At 50.6% G+C, this 17304-nt stretch overlaps 1 protein-coding gene across 6 annotated transcripts in view; it reads left to right on the top strand.

The window, feature by feature from the left end:
* The window catches only part of ZNF644 (zinc finger protein 644), a 67939-nt gene that overhangs the window by 16984 nt on the left and 33651 nt on the right, over nucleotides 1-17304 (top strand). For 4 of the 6 annotated variants that reach the window (XM_087960591.1, XM_026674107.2, XM_026674108.2 and 1 more), the window contains one exon: nucleotides 16469-16525. The exons of the other annotated variants lie outside the window; for them this stretch is intronic. The gene's annotated coding sequence lies outside the window, so the exon portion shown is untranslated. The remainder of the gene's footprint in view (nucleotides 1-16468; nucleotides 16526-17304) is intronic. 6 annotated transcript variants of the gene reach the window in all.

Genomic DNA, 17304 nt, shown 5'->3' with positions numbered 1-17304 from the left:
TTTATCCGTGAGTTGAATTTTCAATAGTTCTCCTTAGAGCTGCTCGGATCATCCAGAGAGTGGGAGGTGCTTCAGTCTGCGTTGTTGTAGGCTGAGCTTAATTACTGAGGAACGCTCCGCCTTCCATCACGTGGCTCCCTTGCAGCGTTCCCCAGTTTATGCTCAGCCTTCGTGAGAGTTAGGCTGTGTTTCACTCCTTGGCCGATTCAGGACTCTTCTAATAAATTATAAGGTTTGCCATACTATTTTACTTCCTTTAGCCTCTGTGCATCTGGGGTGTCTCTGGAGCAAGGGGAGCGCGTTCCTCGCCCCCAAGGGGGAAAAAGTGGGCGGTTTAGCAGCGCTTCTGCACTAAACCCCCCCTCGATTTGGCTTGCTTTTCCTGCCGCTTCTCTACGCCGCCCTCGTTAGAGGCTTGAACTGATCGCGCTGTAAGCGCAGCTGGTTTTCCCCCCACCACGAATGCCGATCGCCCCAGGAAGGGGCAAATTTTTCTTTGCTGCCCCAGGAAGGGGCAAATTTCTCTTTGCTGCCCCTCTCGGCATTCTAAGCTTGCCGGAGGGGCCTAGTTCCACCCTGAGCGGCCCCGACAAGGAGATCCGTAGGCGGCTGCCATTTTGGGCGCCGCCTCGTGCTCGGGCGCCATTTTCCGACCTCATTTTCGGCTGCGAGGGTGCTAGCTTGCTTACACAGGCCTCCTAGCCCGTTAGAGCTGTTATTATTCTGTACTGTTTTTTGCTCAAAATCTCAGAATTGTTGGCTTTCCACAGCAGCGCTCAGGGCGAAGTATAGCAGTTACCTCCTCCCGGTTGTTGTCTGGGAGTTCAGGCTGCTAGAGGCCTTATCTCCAGCCTCAGGCATTCATTCGACCAAATTGGATAATCTCCTGGGTTACTACCCTCCTTGGAGCTCCAAACCTAGTTAATTAATTATATATTTTGTTATTAAAAAAATAAAAATTAAAAATAAATAAATATTTATATATATATTTATATATAATAATATTAATAATAGTAAATAAATTTATACATATATATATATACATATACGTATAAATAACAAAACAAATAGATATGTATATATATTAATAATAATAATAATAACAATAACAATAATAATAATAATAATAATATAGATTATATACATCTAAATTCCAAAAGGGAGCGCGGGCCAGCTGAAAGGACACCCGGCCTTTGCTGTAGGTCGAACCCTTGGCGAGCCAACCGCCTATAGTATCTTTATATATAATCCTTACTTCTAAAATGGCAGATGACAATTCCGCTAAAGGCCCTTCTTTGAAGGCCAGATCTAAGTCCTACCATTTGCGCAGACAGGCTAAGGAAACTTCTAAGGCCTCTCAAAGAGACGCCTTAAGACGCCATAAGGCATTGGAGAAAGAATTCGACAGGCGATCCAGGGAGTCACAACCGGTGCCTCCAGCCCTCCCACCCTCCATTCCTTCTACCTCTATACACCCCCCCCTCCTCCAGATTGCTCTTCCCTCTCCAGGCACAGCTCATCCCATGGGCATCAGGTCCCTGGACCAACAACCAGACGGACACCCGAAGCTACATTTACTCCCACGGCCGCTGGTCTGCGCCAAGAGGAGCCCGCCACAGTCGAGATCCCTGAACAAATACGGGCATGGATGGAGCTGGCTATCCGCCAGGGGATTGCAGAAGGTCTCCAACAGATGTCCAGGCCCGGCCTCCTCCCGATGGCTCCCGAACACGAGTCTCTATCAGTCAGGTCCTCGCCTAGATCGGACCCTCCCCACGGTCAGGTACCTTTACAGAGGGGCAGCCCTCTCCCAGAAGGGGAACTGGAGGAGGAGATAGAGGGCCTGGATCAGTTCAGGGAGGAAGAAGAATTTGAATGGGGGTCTACACACCACGGTGAGCCCCTATCGGAGATAGACCCCATGGAGGGGGAGATGTCCGAGGATGAGGGTCTCACCCCCGATCAACCCACCTTTGTGGGTTTGTTCAAGCCACACATGTTTAAATCGCTCCTCTTTAAGGTCAAAAACATCTCTGGCCTGTCCACACAGTCTCCTTCTGCCCACCCTTTCCCGGCGGAGGGCCCAGAGGACGCCATTTTCAGGCAGCCCGTTGTGGAAGCGGAGGTTATTCCGGCTCCACCCATCTTTCACGACCTAGTCTCAAATCAGTTGGATTCCACAGGGGCCCCTCCTGCCCCATCCAGCCAGGACAAGAGGTTCTTCAACCTCGACTCAAGCTTCTGCAACCTGCTTAATACTCTTGAGGTTGATGAGCCCATCGTTGGCTTAGCATCCTCCTCCCCTAGTGATCCTCTGGAGGCTCTGAAACCTAAGGACAAGAGGTCCGAACTAGTCTTACGTCGGGCTCACCAAGCCGACGCTTGGGCCATTAGATCGGCCATGGCCGCCTCCTTCACCAGGTCTTCGATCCGGTGGCTCCGCCAACTAAAACAGCATGTCCCCCCCTCTAATACAAGGGCCCATCAGGACATCGCCAAACTGATGGCCGCGGCAGAATTCTCGGCCGACGCCACCTACCACGCGGTTAAGTTCTCCACCCGAGCAATAACCTCTCATGTTACAGCCCGCCGCCTGCTCTGGCTCAAACACTGGCAGGCGGATGTAAAAAACAAAGTTAAGTTGGCCACCACCCCCATCAAGGGGGACAAACTATTTGGCACGGCTCTGGAGCCCCTGCTAGCCGAGACCCGAAGCAAGAAAAAATTTCTTCCTTCTCTTTTTCGGAGGTCAGAGCCAAGAGCCCCTCAGCCATTTCGGAGAGGGTCCTCCCGACCTTTCTACCAGTCTCCCTTCCCACCCAGGTACCCGAGACCCCCTCCTTTCGGCCATTCCAACCCCAGGATCGAGCCGATCCGGGCGATCAGAAGCGTCCCTTCAGGGGGAAAGCCCTTCCGGCGCCCCAGATAGATCCCGTCCCTCCCTTCCCATTGGCGGACGTCAGGCATTTCGCCGACCGATGGGATTCCTCTACTTCCGATGCCTGGGTCCGGGACACCATCAGGTTCGGTCTCGCCCTGGAATTTCAGCGCCCCCGACTTTTTCATGGCATCCCCCTCGAGGATCCCACCAAACGCAGTTTGATGGATTCCGCTATTCATCATCTCCTCAACATACAGGCTATCCAACCCGTCCCACCCTCCCAACGAGGGCAGGGTTTTTACTCCCACCTTTTTGTGGTTCCCAAATCCTCAGGTGGATGGAGAGCAATTCTAGACCTAAAACGCCTTAATCGTTACCTGATCCACCGCAGCTTTAAGATGCACACCTTACAGTCCATTCTACTGGGCACCAGGCAGGGGGACTGGCTCTCTTCTATAGACCTTTCAGAAGCGTATCTACACATCCCAATCCGACCTCCCATTCCAAATTCCTCAGGTTCTGTTACAATCACCGCCACTTCCAATATGTGGCCCTCCCCTTTGGGTTGGCATCTGCCCCTAGAACCTTCACTAAGGTCCTCGCGGCTCTGGCGGCTCACCTCAGAAACCTTCCTGTGCGTCTCCACTGCTACCTGGATGACATCCTCATCCTGTCCCACTCCAGACGCCTAGCAGAGAGGGACACCAGAGCTACTCTCTCTGCCCTCCAAGACCATGGGTTCCTAGTAAACTGGCAAAAGAGCCAATTGTTACCATCTACCCGGATAACCCACTTGGGGCCCGTCATTGACACGGTTAAAGGGAAAGTCTTCCTTTCCTCGGAAAGATTCCTTAGCATCCAGGAATCCGTCAAACATATCCGACGCTCAAAAAAGGTCTAAATTGTCTAAATTATTAGGTAAAATGGTCTCATGCATTTCCATTGTTCATCCCCCCTCAACACACAACTCCCAAGTTTTTTCTCCAGGTACCCCTCCCACGGGGCCGAGAATTACAACGCCCTCCGTTGCCCCTGGCCCCCAGGGCTTCTATACGCATTCCCCCCATTAGCCCTAGTCCCCAGAGTCATCCAGAAGCTGATCCACGAGAAGGCAGAACTGCTTCTGGTGGCCCCCTACTGGCCCAGACGCCCATGGTTTGCGGACCTCCGCAACCTATTGGTGGCCCGTCCCTGGAAAATCCCCCCGAAAAGGATCTCCCTTTCTCAGGGGCCCCTCCGACATCCGGATCCCCAATGGCTCCAGTTAGCCGTTTGGAGGTTGAGCGGAACCGCCTAAGAAACGAGAAGCTCTCTGACCAGGTTATTGATACCATTTTAGCCACCAGGCGGCCCTCAACTACCCGGATATACGATGCCACTTGGAATAGTTTCTGCAAGTGGTGCCATAATTTCCAGGTCAACCCGCTTTCGCCCTCCATCGCTCGGGTTTTGGACTACCTCCAAGAAGGTCTGAAGAAAGGGCTTTCCCCTAATACCTTGAGGCGTCAGGTCGCAGCCCTCACAACTGTCATCGCTTGTGACAACCTTGGTCCCCTCTCCCACCACCCTCGCATTAGGGCATTCCTCAGAGGAGCCACTAATTTGTGCCCCCCAACCGTTCACCGATATCCTACCTGGGACCTCAATAAGGTCCTTGTGTCCCTTACTAAACACCCCTTTGAGCCTCTCAGGGAATCCACCCTCCAGTTTTTAACATTCAAAGTCGTGTTCCTGGTGGCCATTATTTCGGCTCGCCGAATCTCGGAGATCGCAGCCTTGTCGGTGAGAAAGGATCTTTGCATCTTCCATGCCGACCGGGTGGTCCTCCGGCCTGACCCTACCTTTTTGCCCAAGGTCAACTCAGCCTTCCACAGGGCACAGGAACTCACGCTCCCAAACTTCTGCCCCAATCCCTCGCGGGAGAGGGAGAAGCTTTGGCACACCCTGGATGTGAGACGTGCTCTTCGCATTTACATTAAGCGCACCCAGCCCTTTAGGAGGTCCGAATCCCTATTCCTTTCTTTTCAACCCAAGACATTGGGCCACAAAGTGTCCCCTTCAACCATCGGCCGCTGGATCAGAGCTACTATTTCTAAAGCTTACTTGTCTCAGGCTCTGCCAGTACCCAGCGGAATAACAGCACATTCCACCAGAAGTGCGGCTACCTCGGCAGCTTGGGCCACCCAAGCTCCAATCACTGATATTTGCCGGGCCGCCACCTGGGCCTCCCCGTCTCCCTTCATTAGACATTATAAGATCGACATATTTGCCTTGGCGGAGGCTTCGTTTGGCAGACGAGTCCTTCAGCGAGTCCTCAAGGACCCACAGAGGCTCCCAAACCAGACAGAGTCCCTCCCGTAGGACAGCCAAGCTTTGGTATGTCCCACTCTCTGGATGATCCGAGCAGCTCTAAGGAGAATGGGCGTTGGTTCTTACCTGACACGCCATTTCTCTTCGAGCTGCGAGGATCATCCAGCCCCACCCTTATCCTTTCACCGTCTGGTGGGGTCTTGTTTCGGCCAATGAACCCTTAAGTCTAGTAAGATGAGAGTACGGATTTCTCTTCCCTCTCGACTTCGCATAAACTGGGGAACGCTGCAAGGGAGCCACGTGATGGAAGGCGGAGCGTTCCTCAGTAATTAAGCTCAGCCTACAACAACGCAGACTGAAGCACCTCCCACTCTCTGGATGATCCTCGCAGCTCGAAGAGAAATGGCGTGTCAGGTAAGAACCAACGCCCAATCTGCCAATTCTTCCTTTTGTCTTGATAGCATATTCTTTGTCAAAATCTTTGTCTTTGTTAATTTTCAAACCCGCCACCTTGCCATATGCCTCTATCTTTTCCAGTAATTTTGGTGCTGTTTCTAAAGGGTCTTCTAAGATAAAGACCAAGTCATCCGCAAAGGCTTGCAATTTAAATTCTTCCTTTTAAATTTTCATTCCTTTTATACTCTTTTCATCTCTAATATTTCTATTTAGCACTTCCAAAGTTAGCACAAATAGCAAAGGTGATAGTGGGCACCCTTGTCTTGTTCCTTTTCTTATATTAATAGAGTCTGTCAATTCTCCCTCTACCATTACCTTTGCCGTTTGCTTGTAGTATATAGCTTCTATTGCTTGAATAAATTTTCTGGCAAACCCCATCTGTTCCAACAATAACAACATGAATCACCAGTTCACATTATCAAATGCCTTTTGTGCATCCAGAAATATCAAAGCCATTTGCTTTTCAGGGTGTGCCTCATAGTATTCCAAAGTATCCAAAATTACTCTCATATTATCTTTAATTTGTCTCTTTGGCAGAAATCCATTTTGATCAGAATGGATAAAGTTATTTAAATATTTTTAAAGTCTTTCTGCCAATATTGAAGCAAAGATTTTATAATCTGCATTTAGTAGGGAAATAGGTCTATAGTTCTTAATCTGCAATGGATCAGTCTCTTCTTTTGGAATGAGTGTGATATAGGCTTCTGACCATGATTGGGGTATCTTCTTCTTTAACATAACTTCATTCATAACTTCTAAAAATGGAAGATTCAACACTTCTTGTAATGTTTTGTAGAATTCTGCTGGAAGTCCATCTGGGCCTGGTGCTTTTCCATTATTTTGTTTCTTAAGTGCTTCAGTTAATTCCATCATTGTTATATTGCTTTCTAGCATTTTTTCAGTCTCTTTAGGTATCTTGGGTAAGTTAGCATTCTGTAAATACTGCTTAACTCTTTCCTCTTCAATATTCTCTTGCTTATATAGTTTCCCAAAAAAATCTCGGATAATTTCCTTCTTTTCTTTATTGCCATGGCAAACTTGACCTTGGTCATCTATTAACTGCAGTATTTTCCTTGATTCTTTCTCTTTTCTCAACTTATATGCTAACCATCTACCTGGTTTGTTTGCATCCTCAAAGTAGTTCTGTTTAGTACCTCTAATTTTCTGAGTGGCTGAGGGTGGTTGATCTGGGTGCAGATCTTCCTTCTCTAAAAGGTTCGGGTCCCAGATCTCCCCTTCTTCCCGATCCGACCCTGATGAGTGACTGCGTTTATATGGAATTGCGCAGTTGCCTTCCCCATAGTCGTCCCACTCAGAGTGGGTGGAATAGGCCTTTTGCTCCTGAGGAAGAGAGCCTGCTTGTTGAGGAAAAGGTACCTGGGAGTAGGCCGGGAATAGGGAGTGTGCCCTTTCTAAAGGCCTCAGGATTTGTTGAAATCCTTCTGCCAAGCCCCGTCTGATGGCAATGGAGACCACGTCCTGAATCTCACTGGGCCTGGTGGTCAAGGAAGGGTCAGAAGGGCAAAGGCCCACAGCGGAGGGGGTGAAGGTAGCCTCAGGTCTAGGCCGTGAGGTACCTTGGATAATGGAGGGAAGAGGGGGGAAGCTCCAAGTAGTTGAAAATTAGGCCCTGACCTGCTTAGATCTTGAGGCCCTGACTGTTTCTCAAGCCTCTCTGGGGACCAAGATTGTAGGTGGCCAAGGGAATCTGGGATTTCTGATACCCCCGAAGGGCCTCCATGGCTACCCTGGGGACCATGGCTGAGAGGCCTGTTTAAGTTGTCCCCTCATCTGTTCTATAGTTTTGTTGAACTGCCTCTCTAAGGCAGCATGTCTACATTTTTCGGCCTTGAGTTGGGCCTGGGATGTATTTTTGGGAGCCAGTGCCTTTGCTCTAATTTTAGCTGCCACTTCCCTTTGGATGGATTGAGTGCGCTGTCTGTGTCTCTTTCTTCTGGTTGGTTGGAGGCCTTGGGCTTCTGGGCCAGAAAGTTCTGCCTGGCCCGTCTAGATCCATAGTGAAAAGTAGGTCAAGCACAAGAGGTGCTAGAAGCAACCCGCAATATATGCTGCCTATTAGAGGGGTCTTGCTTCTGAAATATGAAGGATAGCTGCTCTAGGGCTGACAGTTAGATTGTGAGGCCACCTAAAATGGCCACTTGCCACGTGCGATAGGGAATTGCTGTCCCAAGATGGTCGCTCGCACCTGCTGCTGAGTCTGGTTAAAATAAAGCCTCTCCTTAGGCTGCTGTAGGCCCCAAGCGGCTGAAAGATTGCTGCCCCCAGTCGTTGATGGAGCCTCTCTTTAGGCTGCTGCGAGCCCCGAGCGGCAGTTGCGGCCAAAAAAAGTGTCAGCCTGAATCAGGCGATCAGCTGGCTGGCGCTTTATCTCTGACCCAATCTTTATGATCGTGGCCGACTGAAACCGTCGGGGAGAGGCCATTGGGGGGGGCTGGATGACACTTTGCTACTTACAGCCCTCCCGATGATGTTTTTGCCTCTCCCTTGCTAGCAAAGTTGAATCCTCGGCCTTGCAAGAGAGCGGAGCCCCGCTCTCCTGAAGGCACCACTTCACTGGAGCCCCGGGAGCAGTGCCTGAAGCTCGAACGACTTCCTACTGTTGTTAAAATTAGGAGTAAATGCGATTAACACGCTGCTTTGAGAGACACCAGCTTACAGATGTAGGAAACAGAGTCAAAGCTGGGGTCAGTCCCACAGGCTGTCCTTTTATACTAGACAGACTCAGCTTAATGACATCATCAAGAGGAGTCTAACCTATCCTGGGCTCTTGCAGCAGCGTCGAGGAGAATGTTCAGCTCCAGATAGACCAGCGACTATTTTATCATTTAAAAACTTCGGTATTTTAACCAAGCAATTCTTTGAGATGCAGTCATTGGTATAGAGAGAAAAGAGTACAGGTAGTCCTCAACTTAATAACAGTTTGTTTAGGGTTCAGAATTACAACAGCACTGAAAAAAAGTGGCTTATGACTGTTTTTCACAGTTACCTTTGCAGCATCCCCATAATCATGTGATCAAAATTCAGATGCTTGGCAACTGGTTCATAGCTATAGTGGTTTCTCCTCGAGCCGCTCGGAGCATCCAGAGACTGGGATGTGCTTCCGAGTCCTCTTCTTGCAGGCTGAGCTTTAGATGAGGAAACGCTCCGCCCCTCACGTGACATCGCGGGCGCCTCCCAGTCTTTGCTCAGCCTCGAAGAGTCAGGCTGTGTGTTAGAGAGCTCCTTGGCTGATCGCAGATTTCCTTCCTATTACACTTTCTGATAAGGTTTGCCTTCTTTCTCCTCCTGCGCAAAGGGTCTGGACTTAAGGGAAAATTTTCCCTCGTCCCTGAGAGAAGCTGCGGGCTGCATAGCGCGTTTGCGCTACCCCCCCATCCTTATCAGATCGCATCGCTGCCTCCGCGTTGCCTCGTGGCACGCGTTGTTTTTCTTTCATTTACGGCTGGATTCCCCCCACCCCAAACGCCGACCGGGAGGTTATTGCCCCTAAGGCCCTAGGCGTGCCGAGCTGACCGGCAAAGCCCTCCTTTTCCGTCGAAGGCGTCCCGACGGTTCAGCTCGCGGTCGCCATTTTGGCTCCGCCTCGTGGTCGGGCGCCTTTTTTTCTGATTCTAGCTGCGGTGAATTAGAGCCCCAGGCCTTGGGTCAGAGCTTTGCTGCCCATTTCTTTCTACCTGGCTCGCTCTTTTATCTTAGTTGGCCTCCCGCAGTCCGTTTCGGGCGAAGTTGCAGCCCCCTCCGGTTTTGTTTTCCCTTGTCTGGAGGCCTGCTGCCAGAGGCCCTCTCTTCTACATAGGCCTCAGGCGTTTATTTGACTGATCCGGCCTGTACTGAGATACCAGTTATTGCTACTGTTCGAGAATAAAGGAATATATTTGCAAAATAATAATAATAATAATTTCTGTTTTTTTGTACAGTAATAATTTTTTTCATAGATATATAGACATTTACGGATAACCTGTATATATATTGCGTACAAAAAAAAAAAAAAAAAAAGAGAAAAGATAAAAGAACAAACAAAAAGAAATCAAAGGAATTACAAATAGAGTATCTATTTTTTCCTGTACATACTATATTATTCAGATACCTCACTGTTATCTCTGTACACTACAAATTCCAAAAGGGGAGAGGGCCAGCTTCACCTTCACCCGGCCTCATCCAGGCCTATTCTGGGCGAGCCAACCGCCTTTGCTAGTATTGTTACCTAACATGGCAGACGACAATCCATCTAAACGTCCTTCTTTGAAGGCTAAAGCAAAGTCCCACTACTTGCAGGCAGGACAAGGAACCTAAGGGCTCCAGACAGGACAAGGAACCTTCCAAGGCCGCACAACGTGACGCCTTGAGGCGCCACAAAGCGTTAGAAAAGAGTTCGACCGGCGTTCAAGGAGTCCCGCTCGGAGACGCCTATACCTCCTCCTCCAACCCCTTCTACCTCTGCTCTACCTCTCCCTCAGACCCTTCTTCCCTACCTAGGCGCAGTTCGCTTCAGGGTCTTCCGACCCCCGGACCTCCGACCAGACGGACCCCCGAAGCCACCTTTACACCCACAGCCGCTGGTCTGAGCCAGGATGAACCCTCTACCTCCGAGGTTCCACCTCACATCAAGGCTTGGATGGAATCAGCCATCCGCCAGGGCATAGCAGAGGCACTACAACACGTGTCCAGATCAGGTTTCTCTCCGCGAGCCTCTGAACACGATTCGTTATCACTCAGATCCCTTCCACAACCGGTCCCCCAACTGATCAGGTACTCTCTCAGAGGGATAGCCCTCCACCGGTTGGGGCCCAGATGGAGGAGGAAGGGGACTTTGGGGATTTCAGGGAGGAGGAAGAGGATTCCCGGATGGGATCCTCCCGCTATAGTGAACCCCTCTTAGAGGCTGACATCATGGAGGGGAGATGTGGAGAGGGCGAGGGTCCTTCCTCGACCAACCCACCTTTGGGGGCTGTTCAAACCACATATGTTCAAGTCCCTCCTCCTTAAGGCCAAGAATGTATCTGGCCTTCTTCCCCAGTCCCCTGCTGAACCCCCAGTCCAAGAGGGCCCAGAAGACTCCATTTTCACCCAACCAGTGGTGGAAGCCGAGGTCATCCCATCCCCTCCCATCTTCGTAGATCTGGTTGCAAAGCAACTTACCTCCTCAGGGACACCTCCTGCTCCATCTAGCCAAGACAAGAGATTCTTCAATCTCGATGCGGCTCTGTCTAACCTTCTGAATATCCCGGAGGTTGATGACCCCATTGTGGGTCTAGCTTCTTCCTCTACCCCTAGTGAGGCCCTAGAGGCCTTAAAGCCTGAGGACAGGCGGGCGGAGCTGGCGCTGCGTAGGGCCCACCTATCTGACGCCTGGGCCATTAAATCGGCTACGGCCGCCTCATTTTTCACCAGGTCTTCCATCCGCTGGCTACGTCAGCTCAAGGACCACATCCCTGCTTCCAATCTGAGAGCTCACCAGGATATAGCGGTTAGTGGCTGCAGCCGAGTTCTCGGCTGACGCCACTTACCAGTCGGGTAAAATTTTCTTCCAGAGCCATCACGTCACACGTTTCGGCTCGCCGCATGCTATGGCTCAAACACTGGCAGGCGGACGTAAAGAATAAGGTCAAGCTGGCCACTGCTTCCATTACGGGAGACAAACTGTTTGGCCCAGCTTTGGAACCACTGCTGGTCGAGGGCCGCAGTAAGAGAAAGTATTTGCCCTCCCTTTTTCGAAGATCGGAGACCAGGGCCCCCAGCCCTTTCGGAGGAGCTTCCCCGCCCCTTCTACCAACCCCCTTCCCGCCCAGATACCCTAGACCTCCTTCCTTCCGGTCCCAGGACCGCTCGGACCCGGGTGATAGAACCAGACGCGGTGGCGGCTACAAGAGACCATTCCGGGATCGGGAGGTAGGCCCTACCGTAGAAGGTAGATCCTCTTCCTCCCTCCCCATTGGCGGCCGCCTCTGCCACTTCGCCGCCCAATGGGACATATCCACCTCCGATGCATGGGTTAGGGACACAATCAGGTTTGGTCTCGCCCTGGAGTTCAGGTCCGCCCCTGATTGTTTTATCCCATCCCCCTCCTCAAGGATCCCTCCAACGGGCTCTAATGGATGCAGCCATCCATCATCTTCTTGACATCCAGGCCATTCAACCTGTCCCTCCGGCCCAGAAGGGAAAGGGTTTTACTCCCATCTCTTTCTGGTGCCCAAACACTCTGGGGGTTGGAGAGCCATCCTAGACTTGAAACGGCTCAACCATCACCTCATCCAGCGTAGATTCAAGATGCACACCTTGCAATCAATTCTCTTAGGCACCAGGCGGGGAGACTGGTTATCTTCCATAGATCTGTCGGAGGCATACCTCCACATTCCAATCAGGCCCTCCCATTACAAATTCCTCAGGTTCTGCCATAATAACCTTCATTATCAATACGTGGCCCTACCCTTCGGTCTGGCTTCGGCCCCGGACCTTCACCAAGGTCCTGGCGGCCCTGGCGGCCCATCTCAGGACCGTTCCCGTCCGCCTCCACTGCTACTTGGACGATATTCTTATTCTCTCCCGTCCAAATCCCAGGCAGTCAGGGATACCAGGGTCACCCTCTCCGCCTTACGGGCACACGGTTTTCTAGTCAATTGGCAAAAGAGCCAACTTACCCCTTCTACTCGAATTAACCACTTGGGGGCCATAATTGATTCGGTGTCACAGAGAGTTTTCCTCTCTCCGGAGAGGTTCCTTAGCATTCAAGCCCTGGTCAATCAGATCAGGCGTTCAAGGAGGGTGGCCTTGTTGGACCTCTCTAAATTGTTGGGCAAAATGGTATCATGCATCTCCATTATTCCCTGGGCTCGTCTACACAGCAGATCCCTCCAATGGTTCCTGCTCCCGTTCCAACGATCCGGAAGAAGCAACTCGAGGGTCAAGGTCAGGGTCCCTCCAAAGGTCCTCACGTCTCTTCTCTGGTGGACCAATCCCGCCATCAACAGAGGCCACCTATTCGCGGAACCTCAACGACTCACCGTCACTACGGACGCAAGCCTATCCGGTTGGGGCGCCATCTCGACTCGATCTCTGCACAGGGCAAATGGTCGCTGACCGAGCAGGGGTGCAGCATCAATTGGCTAGAGCTTCACGCCGTCCTTCTGGCCCTGCGCAGCTTTCCTCAGATCCGCAATCATCACGTTCTCGTGCTCACGGACAACGTCACGGCCAAGGCCCATATCAACAAGCAAGGGGTACCCAGTCCATCCAGCTAATGAGGGAAGCCGGCGCCTTTGCCGCTGGGCAGAATCCAACCTCCTATCTTTAAAAGCCGAACACATCTCCGGAGTAGACAATACTCAGGCGGACTGGCTGAGCAGGGCCACGGTGGACCAGGCGGAATGGCGTCTCCATCCATCCCTTAAGCGTCCAGAATATTCGGCCTTCCGGTGGTGGACCTCTTCGCTTCCCCGACCAACACTCAGCTTCCACGGTTCTTCTCCCGGTATCCGTCTCACAGGTCGGAGAATCACAACGCTCTGCGTTGCCCATAGCCCCAGGGCTCCTATATGCCTTCCCTCCGCTCCCGTTAGTTCCCAGAGTAGTTCAAAAACTCATTCAGGAGAGGGCAGAACTTCTCCTGGTGGCTCCCTATTGGCCCAGGCGACCATGGTTTGCGGATCTCCTGCATCTTATCAGTAGCGCCCCCATGGAGGATCCCCCGGACAAGGTCTCCCTCTCTCAGGGCCCCTTCTGCATCCGGAGCCTCAATGGCTCCAGTTAGCCGTCTGGAGGTTGGCGGATCCGTCTGACTTCTGAGAATCTTTCAACTCAAGTCATCGACACTATTTTGACGCCAGGCGCCTTCCCCCACACTAATTTATGATGCCACTTGGAAAGGGTTCTGCAAGTGGTGTGCGGGTCTCAGGTTAATCCCCTCTCTCCTCGGTGGCACAGATCCTGGAATTCCTTCAGGAGGGTCTTCGCAAGGGGCTCGCACCTAACACCCTCAGGCGGCAAGTTTCTGCTCTCTCAACCGTGGTCTCCTGTGATAACTACGGTTCCCTTTCTCACCACCCCAGGGTTAGATCTTTCCTTAGGGCGCCACCAACCTGTGCCCTCCTACCGTTCACAGGTTCCCCACATGGGACCTCAACAAGGTCCTCGTTTCTCTTACACGTCCCCGTTCGAGCCTTTGAGGAGTCATCCCTGCAGTTTCTCACCTTCAAGGTAGTTTTCTAGTAGCTATTACTTCTGCTCGTCAGAGTTTGGAATTAGCAGCTCTGTCAGTCAGGAGCGATCTTGCGTGTTCCACGCAGACTGGGTGGTCCTTCGTCCCGACCCTACCTTTCTACCCAAAGTTAACTCTCCCTTCCATAGATCACAGGAACTGATTTTACCAAATTTCTGCCCCAGGCCTCCAGGGCAGGGAGGTCCTCTGGCACACCCTAGATGTTAGAAGGGCTTTGCGTATTTATATTAAGCGCACTCAATCCATGCGAAGGTCGGAATCCTCTTCCTATCCTTTCAACCCAGGTCAATGGGGCTTAAGGTTTCCCCTTCCACCATCAGTCGCTGGATCAGGGCTACTATTGCGAGGTGCTACCTTTCCCATTCTCTGCCCGCTCCGGGTGGGATAACCGCCCATTCCACCAGAAGTGCAGCCACCTCGGCGGCCTGGGCCACACAAGCCCCCATCGCTGACATTTGTCGGGCAGCCACCTGGTCCTCTCCGTCCCCGTTTATCAGACATTATAAAATAGATACGTACGCCTCAGCGGAGGCCTCTTTTGGCCGACGGGTCTTACAGAGGGTCATCAGTGATCCGGAGGGGCCTTCGGGCCAGACGGAGTCCCACCCGTGGGACAGCCCAGCTTTGGTATGTCCCAGTCTCTGGATGCTCCGAGCGGCTCGAGGAGAATGGGCGTTGGTTCTTACCTGATCGCCCTTCTCGGCGAGCCGCAGGGACATCCAGCCCTAATTTCTCCGTCTGGTGGGGGCTCTTTCTTCAGCCAAGGAGCCAATAGTAGATTAGAAAGAATCAATAACCTCTCTTCTCGTTATCGCAAAAACTGGGGAGCGCTCCGCGATGTCACGTGAGGGGCGGAGCGTTTCCTCATCTAAAGCTCAGCCTGCAAGAAGAGGGACTCGGAAGCACATCCCAGTCTCTGGATGCTCCTTGCGGCTCGCCGAGAAGGGGCGTATCAGGTAAGAACCAACGCCCATTCTGTTTCCCAACATCATGTGATCACATTTGCAACCTTCTGATAAGCAAAATCAGTGGGAAAGCCAAATTCACTTAACCGGGTTATTCACTTATCAACTGCTGTGATTCACTTAACAATTGTGGCAAGAAAGGTTGTAGAATGGGGCAAAACTCACTTAAATGTTTCACTTAACAAAATTTTTGGGTTCAATTGTCGTAAGTTGAGGACTACCTGTAATGGAGAGCAAAACAGCCCTTGGGCGGGGCACCTAATTGAATGGGTATTTTATGTGATTTTACCTAGCTTCTGTAAGTCAGAACAGTAGTTACCGTATTTGCCAGCGTATAAGACGACTGGGCGTATAAGACAACCCCCCAACATTTCCACTCAAAATATAGAGTTTGTTATATATTTGTTGTATAAGACTACCCCCTCTTCCGCACGCCTTCCACTTTTGCACTTTTTTTTTTTTTTTGAGGCACTTTTGTGCACCGTGGAAACGAATCCCGTGAAGCCGAAAGGAGCAGCCAGCCTTCAGGCCGATGTAGGCGGGCCTCCTTCTCCTAGCTCCCAAGGAAACGCGCTCAGCGGCCTCCGCTCGCACCGCCCGGGCTCCGCTCAGATATCCGGCTGGGGCTGTCAGGAGTTGTTACCGCTGGCGCGGCTCCGCGTGACTCCAGTCCCGCGTTGCCTCGGGAAGGAAAGGCAAAAGGAAGAGCCGCGGTGGCGCTTTGCAACGGCAGCAGCGGCTCCTGGTTTTGCCTTTCCCTTCCCGAGGCAACGCAGGACTGGAGCTGCGCGAGCCGCGCCAGCGGTAACAACTCCTGACAGCCCCAGCCGGATACCTGAGCGGAGGCCGGGCGGTGCGGGCGGAGGCCGGGCGGTGCGGGCGGAGGCCGGGCGGTGCGGGCGGAGCCGGGCGGTGCGGGCGGAGCCCGGGCGGTGCGGAGCGGAGGCCACTGAGCGCCTCGCTTCCTTGGGAGCTGGGAGAAGGAGGCCCGCCTACATCGGCCTGAAGGCTGGCTGCTCCTTTCGGCTTCACGGAATTCGCTTCCACGGTGCGCAAAGTGCCTCGCCGCAGGCAGCCGCAGTGCTTCCCAATTACTATTTGCCGGCGTATAGACGGACCCGGCATATAAGACGACCCCCCCACTTGGAGGCATGTTTTTCAGGGCAAAAATGTCATCTTATACGCCGGCAAATACGGTAAGTCAGAGTGATAGCTTTGTTCTCCTCATTCTTCATGTGTTCAGTGGGGAGGGGAGTATTTAATCCCCTGCTGATTTTGTACATTTGCCCACTGACTGGGCAATGATCAGTCTGTAATTTTAATGGTAGGTTTATTTCAACAGTAAGAGGCAGAATAACAATAAAAAATCCCAGAAGGTAAATAAATAACGGTAGCATTTCTCTTTAAAACTTAAAGAAGGAACACATCAGAAAACTTGAAAGTAAATTGAATCATTAATATAGAGTCAGTAAAAATTTAGGTATGGGTATTAGCATGACATACTGTCTATTTGTTACAAGAAAAAATTGGTAATTGTCTCCTTGTGTAGTTTGTCTCTCAATAATGAATATGGTATAATGGCTTTGAAAAAATATGGATAACGTTAATTTACTGTTATAGGCTTGTCTGAGTTTTGAATCCAGACTTGAAGCTTAAAAACGGACAAAACAAGCATTGGTGAGTAAAGAAAAGTTCACTAAATATCTAATATTTAAATATCTATTTTAGTTTGAGTGTTATACAGTTATTGATTTTATGGAACTCTAATTGCTCTCCTTCCAAATGAATATTGAAAATAAAAGTGTTTTATTCTCATACCAGCCTGTCTAGGTCTTAACATTTTCCAGTAAGGAAACTTCTTATTGAAAGGCCCATGCGGCACATAATTTGGGGAGGAGATAAAATTCATGAAGATAGATAGGATCTGCAACACAATGCAAGTCCCTGTCTCCTCTACATGCATTGATGTGACATTACTCTTCTAGAAATGGTATCTGGCTTTGAAGTGCTATTTATTGCATGTTTATGATTGGCTTTGATTTCATTTAAATACAAAAATGTGTTCTACTTTCTACAGTGTGGCTTTATTTCTTCAAACATAACTTTACCTCTTACGCTTAAGGGTAAATGAAAAACATTTCCCTATCCCACACTTTCCCTGTGTGTTATTATCACTTGAACTATAGTTTTATTTAAGCCACATGGCAAAGAAAATGTTGATTTCTCTATGCGAGAATGAATTTGAGTATCTTAATGCTGGGACATAGCTAGTTTATTTATTAATCAAATTTATATCGTTACCCATGTCATGAAAATGATTCGGAGCAGCATACAACAACCAATAATTAAATTTAGTTTAAAAAAATAAAAATCAACATTAAAAATAGAGATTAATTAAAACTAATATATATACAAATCCCAAATAGAGAATGATTACATCCACCTCAATAGTGGAG

Source organism: Notechis scutatus, chromosome 3, assembly GCF_049901735.1.
Source record: "Notechis scutatus isolate UNSWTSFEM ecotype Mainland chromosome 3, rNotScu1.2, whole genome shotgun sequence".
Taxonomy (NCBI): Eukaryota; Metazoa; Chordata; class Lepidosauria; order Squamata; family Elapidae; genus Notechis; species Notechis scutatus.
Note: the sequence above shows the minus strand (reverse complement) of the source record. Positions and strands in the feature narration are given on the sequence as shown.